Genomic DNA, 20865 nt, shown 5'->3' with positions numbered 1-20865 from the left:
CACATAGGTGGGACCCGGTGCCCAATATGGGGCCGGGTGCCAACTCATATTATACCTTATGGGGCCGGGTGCCAACTCATATTATTCCCTTGTGGTGGCTGCGTTGGCTGCTGAATCATCTGGTTTGCACCCTTTGAGGAAATCTTTTTTTCCTCATTCGCCTTTTGCCTAGCCTCTGCTAATTGAAGCTTAAGGAGTTGCACTTGTGCCGACTCCGTAGTTTGTTTGTCCTCCTTTTGCTTAGCCCTGTAACGTTTCAGGTGATGGGTCAAATATTTTCCCCATTGCTCACTCGAGCAGCCAGGAATATTAGGGTTACTCTCTAATGCCTCCCTAACTACGGCTGGCAGTCCGCTCGTTACTGCAGCCCTAAAGAGTGTAGTCTGCAAGGGATCTGTGGCTGGGTGTACTCCTGCTTTATCAGTCCAACTCTCCCTACACTGACTCAAAAAAGTCGAGATCTCCTCATCCTCCTTTCCCTTCGGTACTCCTCCCAGTAATTGATCCCTTGTTTTCTCCCACTGTCGGTTTACAGATAGGGGAACCCCTCTGTCTCCCCCGAGCTCTTGCCCTACATCCCTATTTACTCCTTCCATCTCCGTTCTGATCTTTAACCCTTTAGACTTCGTGATTTTGACACCCTGCAATCTACTTCGTCCCTTCCCACGTTGTATAACCACTAGATGACCAGCAGCTCCCTGAAAACAGGTGTTCCCCTTCAGGGATGATCAGAGAGAGAGCCAGGTGGGGGATTATGTGTCTCGTGGTTGTGTGAAATGTACATTGTTTGTTTTGCGGTTAGTCTGTGTACACAGGTGCCTCACTGTGTGACTGCCTATCCCCACTGTGTTTCCCTGATCCGTATTCTAAATACCTTGCCTCTATGCCCTCTCTACCCTGTAAAACAGTACAATCTGTAACCTCTGCTACCCCTTTTTCAGAAGTACTTAAAACATCGAGAGTAACACAGTGATATACACAGCAACAATACCAGCGTGCATGAAAAAAAAACAGTTAAATGCCGAACACCTTATACAGATACTTATTACTATTATGGTACACGATTCTTAAACAAATACTTATTACACACTATAGAAACAAATAACTATAACACAATACACCTTATACAGATACTTATTATACACTACTATGGTACACGATTCTTAAACAAATACTTATTACACACTATAGAAACAAATAACTATCACACAATACACCTTATACAGATACTTATTATACACTACTATGGTACACGATTCTTAAACAAATACTTATTACACACTATAGAAACAAATAACTATCACCCCATACACCTTATACTACTTGGCCAAGTGTCTAAATCTACCTCTCGAGATTGCTACAAGGGGCTCCAACCCCGTCCTACTAGAGGGACCTCAACCTCCTTAGAGGGATTCCAACCGGACCTCAACCTCCTTAGAGGGATTCCAACCTTTTCCTAGAGGGACCTCAACCTCCGTAGAGGGATTCCAACCTCCTTTTCCTAGAGGGACCTCAACCTCCGTAGAGGGATTCCAACCTCCTTTTCCTAGAGGGACCTCAACCTCCGTAGAGGGATTCCAACCTCCTTTTCTTCGAGGGACCTCAACCTCCGTAGAGGGATTCCAACCTCCTTTTCCTAGAGGGACCTCAACCTCCGTAGAGGGATTCCAACCTCCTTTTGTTTTATTCTTGTCTTTAACTAGGTCTTTTGCAGAGTAGTGACAACACACAATTTTATCTTTGCCAATAGCAGAACTTCGTTTGAACAGGCGTCTGCTTACCTCCCTCTGTTGAATGGTCACTTGTTGTTATCATCACACCACAATCGACCGGTGTTTCGTATCTTTTCTTCCGTCACTTCTCCATCTTCATCACGTCGTGGTCACCAAACTGTTGGACTCTGGCTTTAACTTACTCTTAATTTAGTCTATGTGTAGTCTGAGTCCAGCGCGTTCTTTGAATGAAGTGATAGGAGAAGGTATTCGGTTCAACAGTCAATTTATTACACAGCACAAGAATAAAACTTAACAGAGCTCTGGGTCAGTCTGTTAGTTCATAGGTCACCTGCCAGTGAGCTACTCCCCGAGACTGACCCCTATTGTCCAGTTGGCACAGTTTATATAGGTCAATCTTATCACACAGAACAAAAGTTGTTTTCCCTGCTAGATCTTTTTGCATAAGGGTTATCACAAGTCATCTCCTGTTTTGCAGATTTCTGGGGTGTAGCCTTCCCATGTTAATCCTCCAGGCCAGACTATCCTGTTGTTTAGATCTGAAATTAATTCATCCCCAGATATTTCTAATCACCATTCGGTCCCTGTCTGGCCAATTTCTGCTGTTCTCTTTAACACCTCCTCGTGCCTTAATCTTCCTCCTAGACTGGTTTTCCATTCCCTTTGATTCTTGCGGGCCATTCTTTGTTCTGATCTGGCCTGTGTCTCCTGTGCTACTTCCCACCTCCTTCAGTTGAGCATTCCTCCTAAATCGTTTTATGCATATCCTCTCCCTGTATCTTGGGAGCAGCCAATTTTGTTCAGCCAACTTTGCTCCATGCTGTGACAGCCACTTAGCCACATTCCTCTTTCCCTGACTCATGCAGTACAAATAAACTTATTGATTAATCCTTTATTTCATAATGTTTTAACCCCTAGATTCCAACACAGGTCAGGAAGCACTGGTGGAGGGAAAGGTAAAGTTAGCATTTTGGATCAATGGCTTTCATCAGAGCTGGGAAAAGTTAACAGGTGCTGAGCTGCAGAACATTTGGCATTGGGAGAAGAAGAGAGGTCACTCAGGAAGACTTGCGATAGGCTGGAGTCCCGAGAGAGACACGATTGCAGGTGATGCCAATTGCGAGAAGGTGGGGAAGGTCTGCGTGGAGCAGAGCTTGTTTTGGTTTGTTGACAAAAGTGAAACACAAAAGTCTGTAGTAAAAACACTCCAAGATGCTGGAGGAACTCAGCCGGTCTTCAGCATCTAGAGGAGACAAAGATATATTACTGACGTTTCAGGCCTGAGTCATTCTTCAAGGAATCAACCCTGAGCCATCCTTCAAGGAATCAGCCAGAAGCAGGAAATTTCAGAAAGTCTCCAAATTCAAACAATGGGGGAGGAATCCAGGAACAAAAGGCATTAGCTAGATATGTTAAGGTAAGAATTTATTATGTTTGTGCGAACAGAGGCAGAGATAGGGAAGGGGGGGGGGAGGGTTAACGAAAGCCAGAGAAGTCGATGTTAGTGTCATCTGGTTGGAGGGGGCCCAGTTGGAAGGGAGGTGTTGTTTCTCCAATTTGCCCGTTGTCTCAGTCTGGTGGTACATGAGACCGTGGGCAGACACGTCAGCAAGGGAATGGGATGGAGAATTGAATAACACGTGGATGTCACAGTCCTCCTGAACTGATGAGGCAGTTTGCGACAATCACATCAGTGGGTCTGGGGTCATATTTAGACATTCCTTTTGAGTTCCTCCCCTGAAGGATTTTAGTGAGCCAGATGGCTACAATAACTAGAAGTATTTTTAAATGTAGACATAGAGCATAGTAACAGGCCCTCCCGGCCCATGAGCCTGTGACACTGAAGTGCCCCAATTTAGCTACAATCCCTGTATGTTTTGAACAGTGGGAAGAAATCAGAGCACCTGGAGGAAAGCCACACAGACATGGAGAGAACGTAAAAACTCTTTACAGACTCGCACTTGGGTCACTGGTGTTGTAATATCATTGAGCTGATGGCTACACTAACCATGCAGCCCCACTTTCCAAAAAAAAAGCTGGATTTTCTTTAGTTACATGTATTCTAATTTCCTCCCTTCTGTAGTGAGAATTTAAATTGTGCATCAGCATCATTGGTCCACACCACCTAGTAACTAAAGCACCATTGGTCCACACCACCTAGAAACTAAAGCACCATTGGTCCACACCACCTAGTAACTAAAGCACCATTGGTCCACACCACCTAGTAACTAAAGCACCATGCTATGTAACCCCAAAATGGAATCTGATGTATTATACAAGGAGAGAAAAAAGAAACAAGAGTCTGGAAATATGAGGATCAGATCCAAAATGGCCCATTATCTGAAATTATTGAATTCATGATCCCATCTAACCTGCCCCATTATAAATGAGGTGCTGTTCTTCCATCTTGCATTGAGCTTTGTTAGGACCCTGGAGGATCCCAAAGACATTGAGATAGAGAATTAAAGTTCAAGTTCTTTTGTTTATACCTTGAAGAAGAGTTGGGGTCAAAACATTGGTAATATACTTGTGACAGTACAGATTCTATCACCAATGTGTATATGTACAGATGGTCGTGTAGGATGACTGTGATTAGCTGAGAGTGTAGCCACGCAGGTCTTAAAGGATAGCTCCTAGCCAGACCAGGTCATTCTGGACTGGTCGACCTACTAGTGATATGCTCCAGTCTTCTAGTTAATAAAATTGTGGAGTGTGCTGAGGCATCGGATAAAGAGCTATTAATGCTGCTGTTAGCGCAGCTGGGAGACCACCCTTACTCCCTTATACAGGATTCCAGGTCCTACCAAGAGGCAATGAGTATTTTACAGAGTGTGATAGTACGGATTCTATACCAATGTGTATATGTACATATGGTAGTGTAGGATGACTGTGATTGGCTGAGAGTGTAGCCACACCTACTGTCAGGTCTTAAAGGATTGCTCCTAGCCAGACCAGGTCATTCTGGACTGGTCGACCTACTTGTGATATGCTCCAGTCTTTTAGTTAATAAAAGCCTTGGTTTGGATCAACAAGTCTTTGGTTCTTTCGACGTGCATTACAATTTTACTAACTAAAAATAAATTTTGAAGGGATGGAGCGTATGCTACGGCTGGATCGCCTAGACATCGACCTACAGTCAGCTACAGCTTTGAATTACTTTAATTCTCACTGGGTGAGGTGCTTCGAAACATGAAGGTGCTGAAAGGGCTCCACAAGCATAAAGGTGCTGAAAGGGCTCCACAAGCAACCAATGAACAGGGTCTGTGCTCGGTACAAACTCGTTACAAGGAGGCAACAGCCCAGTGAGTCCTGTAAAGCTTATATTCAGGCACTAAGGGCAATCGGCAGGGACCGTGCCTGCACAGAAGGAGACCACAGATGATCTCATTCGGGATGCCTATGTGGCCGAGGTTCGATCGAATGAGGTGAGGCAGCGCCTGCTAGAGCACGGGGGAGAAAACCTAGTGATCTGGATCGCAGAGACGTTGGAGGCTGCGGTCTTCAGTATGGACATGTACTCTCGGGGCTGGACCCCACACTCTGATGCAAGTAGGATGCCCAGTAAACTCAATGACCCGCCAGATGCGCTCTCCAGGGGGATTTGCGCCATCATGCAACTGGACAGGCTGCAGAAACTCCACGAGGAGCTCTGTCATCCAGGGGTCACTAGGTTCGCGCACTTTGTCAAATTTCGTAACCTGCCCTATACAGTTGAGAAGATTCGCTCCATGACCCGAGCCTGCCCAGTGTGCGCTGAGTGCAAGCCCCATTTCTGTCCAGAGAACACCCACGTCATCAAAACCACCCGCCCCTTTAAGCATCTTAGCATAGACTTCAAGGGGTCCCTACCGTCGACCAACCATAACACCTACATCCTTACAGCCATCGACAAGTACTCCCACTTCCCATTTGCTGTGCCCTGCTCGGACATGACTTCCTCCTCAGTTATAGAGCCCCTGCACAGCATCTTCGCCATCTTCGAGTACTCCAATTACATCCACAGTGACAGGGGGTCCTTGTTTATGAGCGCAGAACTGCAGCAGTACCTTCTGGAGCGTGGTATTGCTTCAAGCAGGACCACCAGCTATAACCCACATGGTAATGGGCAAGTCAAAAGAGAGAATGCCACCGTCTGGAAAGCAGTTACACTTGCCCTCCGGTGTGCTCACTAGTGCCCTACACTCCATCCGCTCTTTCCTATGCATCGCAACCAATGCCACCCTCCCTGAAAGGATGTTCTCTTTCCTGAGGAAATCCGAGTCGTGTACGACCATACCGGTATGGCTCACGGTTCCCGGTCCAGTCCTTTTATGACGCCACGTCCGGTACTCTAAGAACGACCCCTTGGTTGACCGAGTGATTCTGCTCCATGCGAACCCACATTATGCCTACATTGAGTACCCAGACTGGTGGGAGGACACAGTCTCGGTAAGGGTCCTAGCCCAAGCTAGATCAGGTGCAGCAGTGCCTTTAACCCAACCTCCCCCTATTCCTTCTCCCCCAGGTCATATGCTTGAACAGAGGGACCAGCACCACCCCACCAGCTCAGGCCAGTGTGTCGACAACGCCGTTGGGGAATTGAGCGAAGCAGTGGCCACACCTGGCGACACAACTCCGGTGACCCCAATACCGGCACCACGGTGGTCAAACCGGATGGTCAGGCCCCCTGACCAGCACAGCCCCTAACCTCCATCCACCCCGGGGTCAGTTCTCAAAGAAGGGGTAAGTGTGATAGTACAAATTCTATCACCAATGTGTATATGTACATATGTACAGATGGTAGTGTAGGATGACTGTGATTGGCTGAGAGTGTAGCCACGCCTACTGGCAGGTCTTCAAGGATTGGTCCTAGCCAGACCAGGTGGTTCTGGACTGGTCGACCTACTTGTGATATGCTCCAGTCTTTTAGTTAATAAAAGCCTTGGTTTGGATCAACAAGTCTTTGGTTCTTTCGACGCACATTACAATATTTTAACTTCCTCAGGACACTGCGAGATCATCTGAGTTCCTCCAGCGTTTGTTTGTTTTTACTACAGTCACAGCACCTGCAGACTTTTGCGTTTCACTCTCATGAAGTTTATTTCTATCTGACTGTAGAAAGTGAACCCAACAAATCAGTGTTCTCTGGTCCTCGCTGCAAAACTCGCAGACCCACAACTTCTTCTTTGGCTTGGCTTCGCGGACGAAGATTTATGGAGGGGGTAAATGTCCACGTCAGCTGCAGGCTCGTTTGTGGCTGACAAGTCCGATGCGGGACAGGCAGACACGGTTGCAGCGGTTGCAGGGGAAAATTGGTTGGTTGGGGTTGGGTGTTGGGTTTTTCCTCCTTTGCCTTTTGTCAGTGAGGTGGGCTCTGCGGTCTTCTTCAAAGGAGGTTGCTGCCCGCCGAGCTGTGAGGCGCCAAGATGCACGGTTTGAGGCGATATCAGCCCACTGGCGGTGGTCAATGTGGCAGGCACCAAGAGATTTCTTTAGGCAGTCCTTGTACCTTTTCTTTGGTGCACCTCTGTCACGGTGGCCAGTGGAGAGCTCGCCATATAACACGATCTTGGGAAGGCGATGGTCCTCCATTCTGGAGACGTGACCCACCCAGCGCAGCTGGATCTTCAGCAGCGTGGACTCGATACTGTCGGCCTCTGCCATCTCGAGTACTTCGATGTTAGGGATGAAGGCGCTCCAATGAATGTTGAGGATGGAGCGGAGACAACACTGGTGGAAGCGTTCTAGGAGCCGTAGGTGATGCCGGTAGAGGACCCATGCTTCGGAGCCGAACAGGAGTGTGGGTATGACAACGGCTCAGTATACGCTTATCTTTGTGAGGTTTTTCTGTTGGTTGTTTTTCCAGACTCTTTTGTGTAGTCTTCCAAAGGCGCTATTTGCCTTGGCGAGTCTGTTGTCTATCTCGTTGTCGATCCTTGCATCTGATGAAATGGTGCAGCCGAGATAGGTAAACTGGTTGACCATTTTGAGTTTTGTGTGCCCGATGGAGATGTGGGGGGGCTGGTAGTCATGGTGGGGAGCTGGCTGATGGAGGACCTCCGTTTTCTTCAGGCTGACTTCCAGGCCAAAGATTTTGGCAGTTTCCGCAAAACAGGATGTCAAGCGCTGAAGAGCTGGCTCTGAATGGGCAACTAAAGCGGCATCATCTGCAAAGAGTAGTTCACGGACAAGTTTCTCTTGTGTCTTGGTGTGAGCTTGCAGGCGCCTCAGATTGAAGAGGCTGCCATCCGTGCGGTACCGGATGTAAAGAGCGTCTTCATTGTTGGGGTCTTTCATGGCTTGGTTCAGCATCATGCTGAAGAAGATTGAAAAGAGGGTTGGTGCGAGAACGCAGCCTTGCTTCACGCCATTGTTAATGGAGAAGGGTTCAGAGAGCTCATTGCTGTATCTGACCTGACCTTGTTGGTTTTCGTGCAGTTGGATAACCATGTTGAGGAACTTTGGGGGGCATCCGATGCGCTCTAGTATTTGCCAAAGCCCTTTCATGCTCACGGTGTCAAAGTCTTTGGTGAGGTCAACAAAGGTGATGTAGTGTCCTTTGTTTTGTTCTCTGCACTTTTCTTGGAGCTGTCTGAGGGCAAAGACCATGTCAGTAGTTCCTCTGTTTGCGCGAAAGCCGCACTGTGATTCTGGGAGAATATTCTCGGCGACACTAGGTATTATTCTATTTAGGAGAATCCTAGTGAAGATTTTGCCTGCAATGGAGAGCAGCGTGATTCCCCTGTAGTTTGAGCTGTCTGATTTCTCGCCTTTGTTTTTGTACAGGGTGATGATGATGGCATCACGAAGGTCCTGAGGCAGCTTTCCTTGGTCCCAACAAAGCTTGAAAAACTCATGCAGTTTGACCCATAACTATAGGCAGGACAAATATACATTTTAAAAAATAAGTAAATAAATATCATTTAGTAAATTTGAGAGTCTTGGATGGTTAGTGTGAGCAATTCCTTTAGTTGTTCAGCGTTCTCACTGCCCGTGGGAAGAAGCTGTTCCTCAGCTTGGTGGTACTGGCTCTGATCCTCCTGTATCTCTTCCCCAATGACAGAGGCTAGAATACATTATGTGTGGGGTGGAAGGGGTCCTCAATGATTTTGTGTGCTCTCAGATAATGATATCAGAAGATCATGAGAATGTGGGGGGGAGGAGACCTCAGTGATCCTCTCTGCCACTCATTGGTCCTGTGGATTGACCTCCAATCCAATTCTCTATAGCAACCGTGTCACACTGTGATGCATTTGGCCAAGACGCACTCGAATGAGCTCCTGAGGAAGGCTGACTTGCTGGTGGTCAGTAGCCTTGCCCACTTCAGTCTTCTCAGGATGTGCAGTCACGGTTGTGCCTTCCTGATACAAGGAGATTCTGTGTGTCCATGACAGGTCATTTGTTAAGTGGTGTCCTAGGAACTTGGCGCTCTACCCTGTCACCACTACTAGAGTGAAAACCTTTGGCCACTCTTGCGAACTAGATTTGACCAAGTTTGCTTCATCCGCAAGATAAATGCTTTTAGTTGGAAATGGATGTTAAAAAAGTATTTTCTAAATACATTTCTCCCACTTGAAGATTGAGGCAAGCCGCTTTTTTATGAACAATCGTCTTCAGGAGAGGAGAGAAAACTGACACCAAAAGAAATAAAAGGTTGATCTGAAGTATCTCTCAGTTAATCACACATAAAAATGCATGATAAGGATTTACTGACCTATCCAATGATTCCCTTTTATTACTGCCAGAGAGCAATTCCTACCAGAATCCAATAATTCAATGTTATATTGCTTTGACAGCAATCTATGAATGCCAAGGACTTTTTTTATTTTCTCTGCAGAACAATAATTTGTAAATTTAAATGGGAATCATAATGGAGTTTCATTTGCTCCCATTTTTATCAAGTTGTTGACTGACTGGATATAATTGAAGACTGACCACCTAACCTATGGGGAAATATATAAATTATGAAGCTGTGCTTCGAGCACAGTCAACGATAAGCCTCGCTGCATTTGCATTTTATCGAAGGATTAAAAAATTATGGTGTGTTAGATAGGCGTTTGGTGTGGCAGCAGCTAAATGATTAATATCACCTACAGTTGTGACATTACAGTGAATTACTGCAAAATGCTTAATGCAGGATATTCCTGATGAGCAGGCCAATATTGAAGACCGCGGGCTACAGATCAAAGATCCCCTCGATATTAAAATACATGTTCGCTCTGCTATTTAGAAGGAATTGCAAAAGCGAGGGAGGTCCCTGTAATTTAGCTAAAAAAAAGAAACACAATTGTGGCGAGATTTTGAAAAAGTCACAGCTGCCATTTCCAACACCAGCTTTTTAAATTCAGATTTATTTAATAATAATTTATGTACCTTCACCTGCTACAGTAGGATTTGAAACGGTGCCATCCCGATTATAGTGACTATGTTTGTGACTGAACCATTTTATTGCTAACCCATGACCTGTATGATTGAGAAGGCACTTTAAATAATTAGCACTCCATTTCTGTTTAATGTACGTAACAATTTGTGTTGGGCTCAACTAGATATCAAAGTGGGATTGCAAGGGAGGGGAGGTGGGGCTGAGTCCAGTTGTATAGCCCAAAGCAACATTGAAGGAAGGGTAAAATTGCATTGGGATTACTTCAGGCTAGAAATCCTGGTGCTTGAACTTACAACCGAACTTACCACAGTAGCTGGGGAATTTAAATACAATTCAATAAATCTGATCTCTAAAGCTAATATCATTACATGCATTTCTGCACTGGGTCTGTAAGTCTCGGAGTCACAGCTCCTTAAAATCTGCATCCAATTAATGTTTACGTGTGGGGAGGGTTTCTGCTCCATTGGTCTTTCAGACAGTGAGATCTGGATTGTACTTCCCTCCCCTCCTCTTCCCCTGATCTTTTGACTACTTATATCGACGAAATACCGGATATACTCATGTAAAAGTTGAGTCTTGTAGACCATTTTTTAAACGTTAAATTTATGAGGTCAACTATCACATGGATACTACTTGAGGACTGCGGTAAGTATCTGTGTCATCTGAGGCGTTGGGAGTTCGGAGATGTGGGTGGCCGAGGTGTGAGTCCATGTTTGAGGTGTTGGGAGCTCCGATGAGCGGGAGGCTGGGACCAAGGCATGAGTTTGAGACTGAGGAGTCAGGAGCTCCAGCCTGTGTGGTGGCCAGGGCTGAGGTGAAAGACTAGGATGGACTTTTATGCACCATATGTGGAAAATACCAGATTTTGGGGCCAAAAAAAGAGGATCAACTTTTATGTCCTATCGACTTTCAGGTGAGTATGTATGGGTGATCCATCTTATCTACTGCACAGACCCCTCATAATTTTATACATCTCAGCATTCCTTTTTTTATGACCTCTCACGAGGAAAGCAACTTCATCTTTTGTGACCTTGAAAACATTTCCGGTTCTGGGACACCAATCCTCCTTTTTCTGCACCTGTACCCAGTATTTGAACTGTGGTCGGATCAGCTGGTCCATCTCAATTGGCCTTGCCTCAGAAAGGAAATTATGCTGTAACCCTTGGAACCCCTATCCTGCTATCTTTATAGATCTCTGGACACACACTCTGGTCCCTCTTACTCCTTACTCCTTGGTATCCTCATTTTCATTGTTTATTCGTAATTTGGTTGCAATTACCCGCCATCCCCACCCCCCAGCTCAACACATTATTTCATCACATTTTAAATTAATATCCAGTTTTTATCAGATCAGTGGTTCTCAACCTTTTTCCCCACTCACATATCACCTTAAGCAATCCCTTATTCAGCACAGCACCGATGGAATAGGATGACTCAACAGTCGTTGGACTCATCAGTAACAATGCTGAGTCGCGCTACAGAGAAGAGGCTGAAATTCTCATGAAATGGTGCAAGAGTAACAACCTGAGTCTCAATGTGGACGAGGAGATGATCATGGACTTACGACCACCCTCTGCTACACATCAGCAACTCTGTAGTAGAGAGTGCAAAGAGCATAGAGTTTCTTGGAGTTCACTTAACTAGAGACCTATCATGCTGCTCCCGTCAGGGAAGAGATACAATAGACAATAGACAATAGGAGCTGGAGGAGGCCCTTCACCCCGTCGAGCCAGCACCGCCATTTTACAGATCATGGCTGATCAGTACCCCTTTCCAGCCTTATCCCCATAACCCTTAACTCTTTTGCCCACTAGAGTCTTATCTAACTCTCTTTTGAATATAATCAGCGAATCTGCCTCTACCACCCTCTGTGGCAGAGCATTCCACAGATTCACACTTCTCTGGGTAAAAAAATGTTTTCTCATCTCCGTCCTAAAGGGCCTACCCTGTATTCTTAAACTATGCCCTCTACCAGCTCTACCATTTCTCAGGTTTTTCTCTTTGACTCTCCCACATGTTAACCTCTGCCATTTCCTCTCTCTTCTCCTCTCCTTGGTGCACCTCTTCCCACCCCCCCCCCCACCTCAAAAGTTTTGCTCCTACTTGACGAAGGACTCAGGCCCAAAATGTTGGTAATGTATCTTTACCTCCTATGGATGCTGCCAGACGGGCTGAGTTTCTCTAGCACATTTGTGTATTTCACAAGACACCAGCATCTGCCAGCTTGCCTGTTTAATAAAAGTGTCCTAACCCTGTTGCAAACAGTGGCTTTCAACAGTGGATAATGCATTTTTTAAAAACTGTCAACTGTGGTATCAGTCGGAATGAGCCACTCTGGATGTGCCAAGCTCTGTAGCAGAATGATGTCTCTTCTATAAACTGAAATTATGTTACATAGAAATCTTTGAAATTACCAAGAAATCAGGCAACTGTAGCCGTAACGAGGTAATATAAAGTTCATCTTATGATTGCTGAAATCTATGTCCAATCCTTTCACAACGGGGATTGGCACCTGTTTGCATCGCTGATCTGGGCACTGGTGATGATGTATCACCTGCGTGAAATCAGCACAGCAGTCTGCCTTGGTGCTTCTGATCTTATCCTGCTGTCGAAGCAGAGGACTGGGCTGTGCAATACAGCTGAAAGAGACTTCTTCCCACGTCTCTGGTTCCAACGTCTGGTTATCACTAAGCACCAATGTAAAATAAAGGGGGAATTAGTTATAGTGGCTTTCGCTGTGAGATCTTCATTACACCTCTTCAAAATAGTCCCACAGCCCAGTCGATATTTTCTGCAAACCCAAAAGGCTTGGCCTTCAAGGGGAAGGTGTCGTACAGCATGGGAACAATCCCATTTGCCTGCCTGTAAGCCATAGGAGGGCATGAGAGGTGCCACGGGTGCAGGTTGGGAGGGACTGGACCAAGGAGTCGCAGATAAATGATACCAGTTTGGTGGGGCAGGAGCACGCAGAAATAGGGGGTCTACCAGGACCATTGGGTTTATGGATCTGGGAAGGAGATAGAACTGTGCAGAGCGGGCTTGGGAAACAATGGAGTTAGAGGCCATAGGAGGGAGATGACCAGAGGTGATGTTCAGAGATGTTTGCTTCAGAAATACTACACTTGTGCCCACACTTCCTCCCCCACACAGTCCTTCTAGGAGAAAAAAACATTTCACTTGTGAATTTGCAGGGGTCATCTACTGCATCTGGTGCCCCCATTGTGGTCTTCTCTACGTTGTAAAGACTGGGAGATTGCTTTGTTGACCACCTTCGCTCTGTCTGCTCCAATAACTGGTACCTCTCAGTGGTCCAATGATTTCAATTCCACACCCTATTCCCACACCTACATGTCTGTCCTTGGCCTCGTGCACTGCCAAACTGGGACCACCTGTAAATTGGGGGAGCAACGCTTAATTTTCCATCTGGACATTCTCCAAGAGGATGGCTCTAACATCGACTTCTCCAGTTTCTGCTAGCCCGCTCCCCATTCTTTCTCTGAGACTCTTGCATCCATTTTCAAGTTTATTGACATCTGATTGCTCAATCGATGTTCCATGGTAGAGGTGCTTAAGATTAGGGCATAAGTTAAATGTGAGAGGTTCAATGTGAACTTATTGTCATACATATAAGTATAATTCTTTCTGAAACCAACAGCATTAGTAAAAAAATTCAAATGACCCCCAATGCAAAGACAGAATAAGAGAATAAATAAATATTAAAGGATAGATTCTTCCTTCGAGTCCACTTAACTAATGACCTATTGTGGACACACAACATCTCTATTGTGGACACACATCTCCTCACTTGTCAGGAAGGTGCACCAGTGACTGTACTTCCTGAGAAGACTGAAACGGGCAAGGCTACTGGCCACCATCTTGTCACCCTTCTACGGGAGCCCTCTCGAGAGCGTCCCGGCTGGCTGCATCACATTGTGGTACAGTTGTTGTAGAGAAATGGATTGGAGGTCAATCCACAGGACCATAAGAGCGGTAGTGACAATCCCTAGAGTCTCTCCCTGCCCCCCCCCCCCCACCCCATTGATGTGATATCTACTGGGATGATTGTCTGAAGATGGTGCGCAAAATCATTGAGGACCCCCTATTACACCACACACAGCATCTTTCAGCTGCTCCCAACGGGAAAGAGATGGAGGAGTATCAGAGCCAGCGCCACCAGGCTGAGGAACAGCTTCTTCCCATTGGCAGTGAGAATGCGGAACGGCCAAAGGAGCTGCTCACACCAGTTAAGGAAGGCAGCAACCCCCTTAGGTGGAGAGTTGTAAAAAAATCTCATAAACCTTCTATGACTCTCATTTTTTTAAAAAGCAATATTTATTTATTGGTATAGATGAAATACTTGTCCTGCATATGTGTTGTGTGTGTGTGTTATGTCTCTTTGTGTGTATGACACCAAGGTCCGGAGAATGTCGTGTTGTACTAGTGCAATCGGATGACAATAAACTTGACTTGAAATACTCACAGCTGCAACTAATGGATAAAAATAAGTGGTTTTCTCATCATGCAGCCAGATCTTTTGGTGGTCCCAGGGTATGTGGGTGGTAGGAGGGAAATGAGGAGGCATATTCTTTCCACACAGTGATTGGAATCTGAAATATCGTGCCGGAGGAGGTGGTGGAGATGGATCCCCTCTCAATGTTAAAGATGTATCTGGACAAGCTCCAAGACATGGAAGGTGATGAACCTAATCTAAGTAATTGGGATGAGTATAGGTGAGTACAAAGGTGGACATGGTACTGTTTGAAAGTGAAGCCCCTTGGTTCACTGGGTGGGGTTCCAATGCCTACATGGATCTTCTGACCATGATTTATAAGAACCATTCATCTAATGGGCCTGCTGCCTTCCCCCGGTCAATGGTTATATTCACGTGCTCTGTTGTTGCACTTAGTGCCCCACTTGTCTGTGGTGCTTGATACATGGAAAGGAATAATGTAATTTATCAATGTGCTCCAGGAATTTACAGCCATACTAGTTACATTTATCACTTCTTTTAGATTCAGTTCATCCATCCCTTTAAATACATCAGCATGTGACCAAGCACACTGATTCTTATTACAGGAGTCAATTGAGCAGAACCAGGACCATAGAACATTACAGCACAGAAACAGTCCCCTTTGGCCCTTCTAGTCTGTACCAGATTATTATTCTACCTAGACCCACTGATCTGTATCCAGTCCATAGCCCTCCATACCTCTCCCACCCATGTACCTGCCAAATTTTTCTTAAATGTTAAAATTGAGCCCTTCCACACCCCACCACTCTCTGTTCCCCTAAATCTTTCACCTTTAACCCATGTCCTCATCATTTGATAGCAAACCTCAGTAAGAATATATGGCCTCATTATGCTTAATAAAGAATCTTTGTTAATTCAAATGTCCACGTTCCAATATCTTTGAGGGAGAGATACACAATTAAATGAGGCTTTAGTGAGATTAGAGTTGTCTTCTTCCATAAACAAGGATACACGTGACTTGGAATTAATGGAACATTCATTAATTCTTGGGATGAGTGGAGAGATTGAATGCTAAGATTGCTCTGTTGAGCTTTGAAAAATGAAGGGTGATCTGAATGAGATGCTTAGAAAACAGAATCACTTGCTGTGTGCAGTAGACTCCCCTAAAGTGTGTGGTAACCAGTAAAGTTTTAGTGATAAATGCTGAATATTACCACATGTTCAGGTATGTGATTTGAGGGGGCTAACAAAGATTAATTACACTGTATGATAATTATTTCAAAAGGTTTGCTTCCTGAAAACAAATTGGGGATTATGATAGACAACTTCAAGCTGAACAGGAAGGTAATTTCAGATTTGCTGTATCACATAGGAAGTTGGAGAAACATTAAATTAACTTTGATTGAATTTAGCCTGTCTAATCGCATAATGATGCTGACACGTTGCATTAGTTCAACTGACCTAAAAATGTTTTGCCGCTGATTTTAATTTGTACTCAGCATCTGATGCCTCTCGAGTCAGTGTCCAACAGTAGTCGTCAGCATTGACGGATTCTAGTTGCTTTGATATCGCAATGTCCTGGTGAAACCTTTCACTGTGTTCATCACTGACTGCACCAAGATCAGCAGGGAGCAAGTCCAAGTGCAAATGGAGAAAATGAATTTTCAATGACACGTCGTACTTCATGGTTTTGTAGACTTGAAGTAGACTTAAAATTTGACAGAAAATCACAAAAATAGTATATATTTTTTAAAAAGGTATGTGATGGGAAAAATGTTGAGGTGATTTTTGTGATCAACAGCTCAAAATCCATAAAACACACCCAAAAGTATTCAGGAAGAAAAATCTTTGTAGCCCAGTGATATTGGTTTGTGTCCTACCTGTCAGTACCTCCAGCAGGTCTGCTGCGTGTAAAGTAGGGAACACTGCAAAGTGTTAATAATCACCTTTATTATTTTGATTGCAAGGTAATCATTTTAAACTACACATCAAGGAAAATTCCCTCCGCAAAAAAGTATCAAGAGATCCTTGACAATACTTCAAGTCCAAATAATCTGATGAACCAGTCGCAAGGTTCCTTGCCAGTCTTACAGGACTGCACTGCTCATGTCCAAGCCCCTGACACTTGAACCCACAACCTTCTGATTTAAAGGTGAGAAAACACCTCACTGAGCCACAGCTAACACCCCAGGTGATGTGTCTGTTTTGCAGATCACCATTCACCCACCCAAACCAAAGTCTTCAGCCAAGAACGAAGTGGCAGATGGAGAAATATGAACTTTGGATACAATCCATGATGAGAATAAGTTATCCTTTCCTCAATGTCTGGATGGGCGAACACTGTAAGTTTTTACAGAAATGAACATAAATGAAGTGCTAATTATATAAAGTGCATTTCAAATCGAGAGTTGTGATTTAACAATAAATTTATGGTGATATGTTTTTAAGCCCAGTAAAAGACCTACATGAAATATTTGTGCCAATGAACTGTGCCTGGGTGTGTGACATGAGGTAGTCAGAGTGTGTTGTTGAGGTGAATGTCTGCCAAGCTGTCTGTTTCCCCCCCCCCCCCCCCCACCCCCCCACCTCTGGCGAGCCTTGCTGTACTAACATTGGCTGTGCATTATCTCTACTGTTAAGGATACTCCCTTTGGATATAACTGTATATGCACCTATTGTCTTTCATTATTGTACCATGAGTTTCTGCTAATAAAAGCCATGATTATGGTTTGACCACATCGTCTTTGTCTACTTCATCAACTGGCACTTCAATTTTATTAGCAGAAATGGATGCAGCCCTCAAGCCAGAGTGGCTGATAATCGACCAGTCTGCCCCGAGGGCCAGAGAAATTTTCAACCACTGGATTGCTTGTTTCGATTACTACATGGCTTGAAACAACGTGGTCGATGAGGCAGTACAGTGGGGCCACCTGAACTCTCCACTGGGTGAGGTCCCTTTCACCATAACGCAAGGAGCTACCACTCTGGCTATAGCCCGGGAACGTCTAACTGCTTACTGTGCAGTGCCACGGAATGTGGTGCTTGCTCGACACCAGTTGCTGACTAGACGCCAGAAACCCGGGGAAAGTGATACTGCCTATGCACTAGCCCTCGACTCGCTGGCAAATGAATGTGATAGTCGTGAAAAATCACACTAAGTGATGACTGGCTATTGACTACAGCCAGACAATCAACCGTTACACTAACCTGGATGCCTACCCCCTGCCATGCATCAATGAAATGATTAATCAGATAGTGCAATACAAAGTGTACTCCACTATCGACCTCAAAGTAGCTTACCACCAAATCCGCATTAAGAAAAGGGAACGGCCCTATATGGCTTTTGAGGGTGATGGGGGGGGGAGGTTATACCAGTTTAAAAGGGTATCTTTTGGGGTCACTAATGGTGTGTCCGTGTTTCAGAGGGAAATGGATAAGATTGTTAGGAAGTATGAGTTACAGGGTAAGTTTCCTTATCTGGATAATGACACTATCTGTGGGAAAACATAGACTGAGCACGGCAACAATTTAAAGAAATTTTTAGCAACAGCTAAAGAATTAACCTTACATTTAACGAGGGCAAATGTGTGTTCAACGCAACAGAGCTACCCATTCTGGGCTACATTGTCCGCAAGGGCGAAATCTGCCCAAACCCGGAAAGAATGGCCCCCCTTAAGAAGTTACCACCCCCAAACTCAGCAAAAGCCCTTAAAAGGTGTATGGGATTCTTTTCCTACTACTGCAAATGGGTTCAGGACTACGCCACGAAGGCACGCCCTCTGTTTGACACTAAATATTTTCCTCTCTCTCCAAAGGCCTTGAAGGCTTTTGTGAGAATTAAAGCTGATATTGCCAAAGCTGCACTCTCGTCCATTGGAAACTGATGCCTCAGATTGTGCCTTGGCAGGAATCCTTAAACAAAATGGCAGACCTGTGGCATTCTTCTCCCACTCGTTACGTGGACCTGAACTTAAACATCCTGCCATTGAAAAAGAAGCCCAGGCTATTATTGAAGCTGTTCGCTACTGGAGACACTTTCTAGCCGGCAGAAAATTTACTCTTGTCACTGATCAGAAATCTGTGACCTACATGTTCAGTACTAAACACAAAAGTAAAATCAACGAACGATAAGATGGCACGTTGGCGAATAGAACTCTCAACTTATAATTATGAGATCCAGTACAGACCGGGCAGGTTAAGTGATCCCTCTGACGCATTGTCATGATCTGCTGCTGGTGCTCAGTAGTAGGGGCTAAAAGAGATCCATAGCAGACTGTGCCACCCAGGAGTCACGAGGTTCTTCCACTGCATAAGGGCTAACAACCTTCCTTTCTCTCTGGCAGAAGTCAGGGATCTGACTAAAAGCTGTCCTTTTTGCGCCGAATGCAAACCGCAGTACTTCAAAGCTCTGGAGGCCACTCTCATCACGGCAACCCGACCTTTTGAGAGGATTAGCTTAGATTTTAAAGGACCGTTACCTTCCAACAACAAAAATGTATATTTCCTTACTGTAATTGATGAATATTCCAGGTTTCCCTTTGTGATACCCTGCCCTGACGTCTCGTCAGTATCTGTCATTAAGTCACTTGACAGAATTTTCAGCATTTTTGGTTTTCCCAATTACATTCAAACCGATAGAGACTCAGCATTCATGAGCGCTGAACTGCGGCGAGCCCTGCTATAAAAAGGGATTGCCACCAGCCATACCACGAGCTACAACCGCAGGGCAATGGGCAGGTTGAAAGGGCTAAAGCTACAGTCTGAAAGACTGTTAATCTTGCTTTAAAAACATGATTACTCTGTTACCCAGTGGCAGGAGGTGCTGCCTGAGGCACTACATTCTATTCGGTCATTGTTGTGTACTGCAACAAATCAAACATCTCATGAACGTATGTTTGCCTTTCCTAGGAAATCAGGAACTGTGATGGACTGGCCAGCCTGTTTATCTGAGCCTGGAACCGTGCTGCTGAAGAGCCATGCTCGGTCACGTAAAACAGACCCCCTAGTCCATCCAGTTCAGCTACAGCATACTAACCCCAACTACGCTCATGTTAGATTCCCAGACGGGAGTACTGACACTGTACCCCTAAGAGATCTGGCCACGCCTGGTTTGCCCCTTCCTCACTCCCCTACTCAGAGTGAACCTGAGAGATTGGGCTCATCCCCTCAGCCTGTGACCCCTAGTAAGCTTTCAGATGGCCATGCTGAGGCTCCAGTGTCTCACGCTGGCGATTCTGGAGCAGGTCCAGAAGTCAGTCCTTCCCACACTACCGACCCAGGACCTGTACCAGTTCCCAAGGTTGCAAAGGAGCCACCTGTTTTGAGACGAAGCACCAGAATTCGTAAACAACTTGATAGGCTGACATATTCATAAAACATCTCATTATATTTCGATTGCTTGCTAGAAACTGGCATATTTTGGTTGTTAGAGTATTCTCAATGCCAAACATGGTATCCATGTATCGCTTGCTTCAGTCTTTCCCAGCTGCTGTCCTTTTGATTTTTAACCCTTCTTCTGCCAGGGGGAGACTGTGGTGAATGTCTGCCAAGCTGCCTGTCTCCCCTCTGGCGAGCCTTGCTGTACTAACATTGGCTGTGCATTATCTCTACTGTTAAGGACACTCCCCTTGAGTATAATTGTGTATGCACCTATTGTCTTTCATTAATGTACCATGAGTTTCTGCTAATAAAAGCCATGATTATTGTTTGACCACATCGTCTTTGTCTACTTCATCAACTGGCACTTCAGTTATACTCTGAGAGATATAGAATAGTACTGTTGTCATGACACCATGCACTTGATGTCATCGGCTTGAGCTGTGTTTCAGGGTTGCAAGAGCATGTATCCTTCTAAGGTTCCTGGTGAAAAGGGGCTAGAGGGACCTGTCTGTCCAACTGTAAAGTTCATGAAAGACTCCCATGCTGGCAGAGTCAGGAAAAGAGCAGGTTGTTGATGTTTTATTGCACAGGGAACTGAATACCAGAGTAGGAAGATTATGCTTCAGTCAGCATAGAGCAGTTAGCGAAATACAATTGCAGCACCGGTGATGGGGTTCAAATCCTACACTATCTCTAAGGAGATCTCTGTGTCTGCAGGGGTTTCCTCCGGGAGCTCTGGTTTCCTCCCACCTTTCCAAATGTACCGGTGTCATAGGTTAATTTGAGCTGCTTGTGGGCCGGAAGGGCTTTTCAAAATTAAATTAAATCTAAATTGAAAAAAAAGCAATTTTTGAGCACAGTATTGCCCTCCTTATTTTCAGAATGGAGTTGAGGCATTGAAGGATCCAGAGGAAATTTAC

This window comes from Narcine bancroftii, chromosome 2 (assembly GCF_036971445.1).
Source record: "Narcine bancroftii isolate sNarBan1 chromosome 2, sNarBan1.hap1, whole genome shotgun sequence".
Classification (NCBI taxonomy): Eukaryota; Metazoa; Chordata; class Chondrichthyes; order Torpediniformes; family Narcinidae; genus Narcine; species Narcine bancroftii.
Note: the sequence above shows the minus strand (reverse complement) of the source record.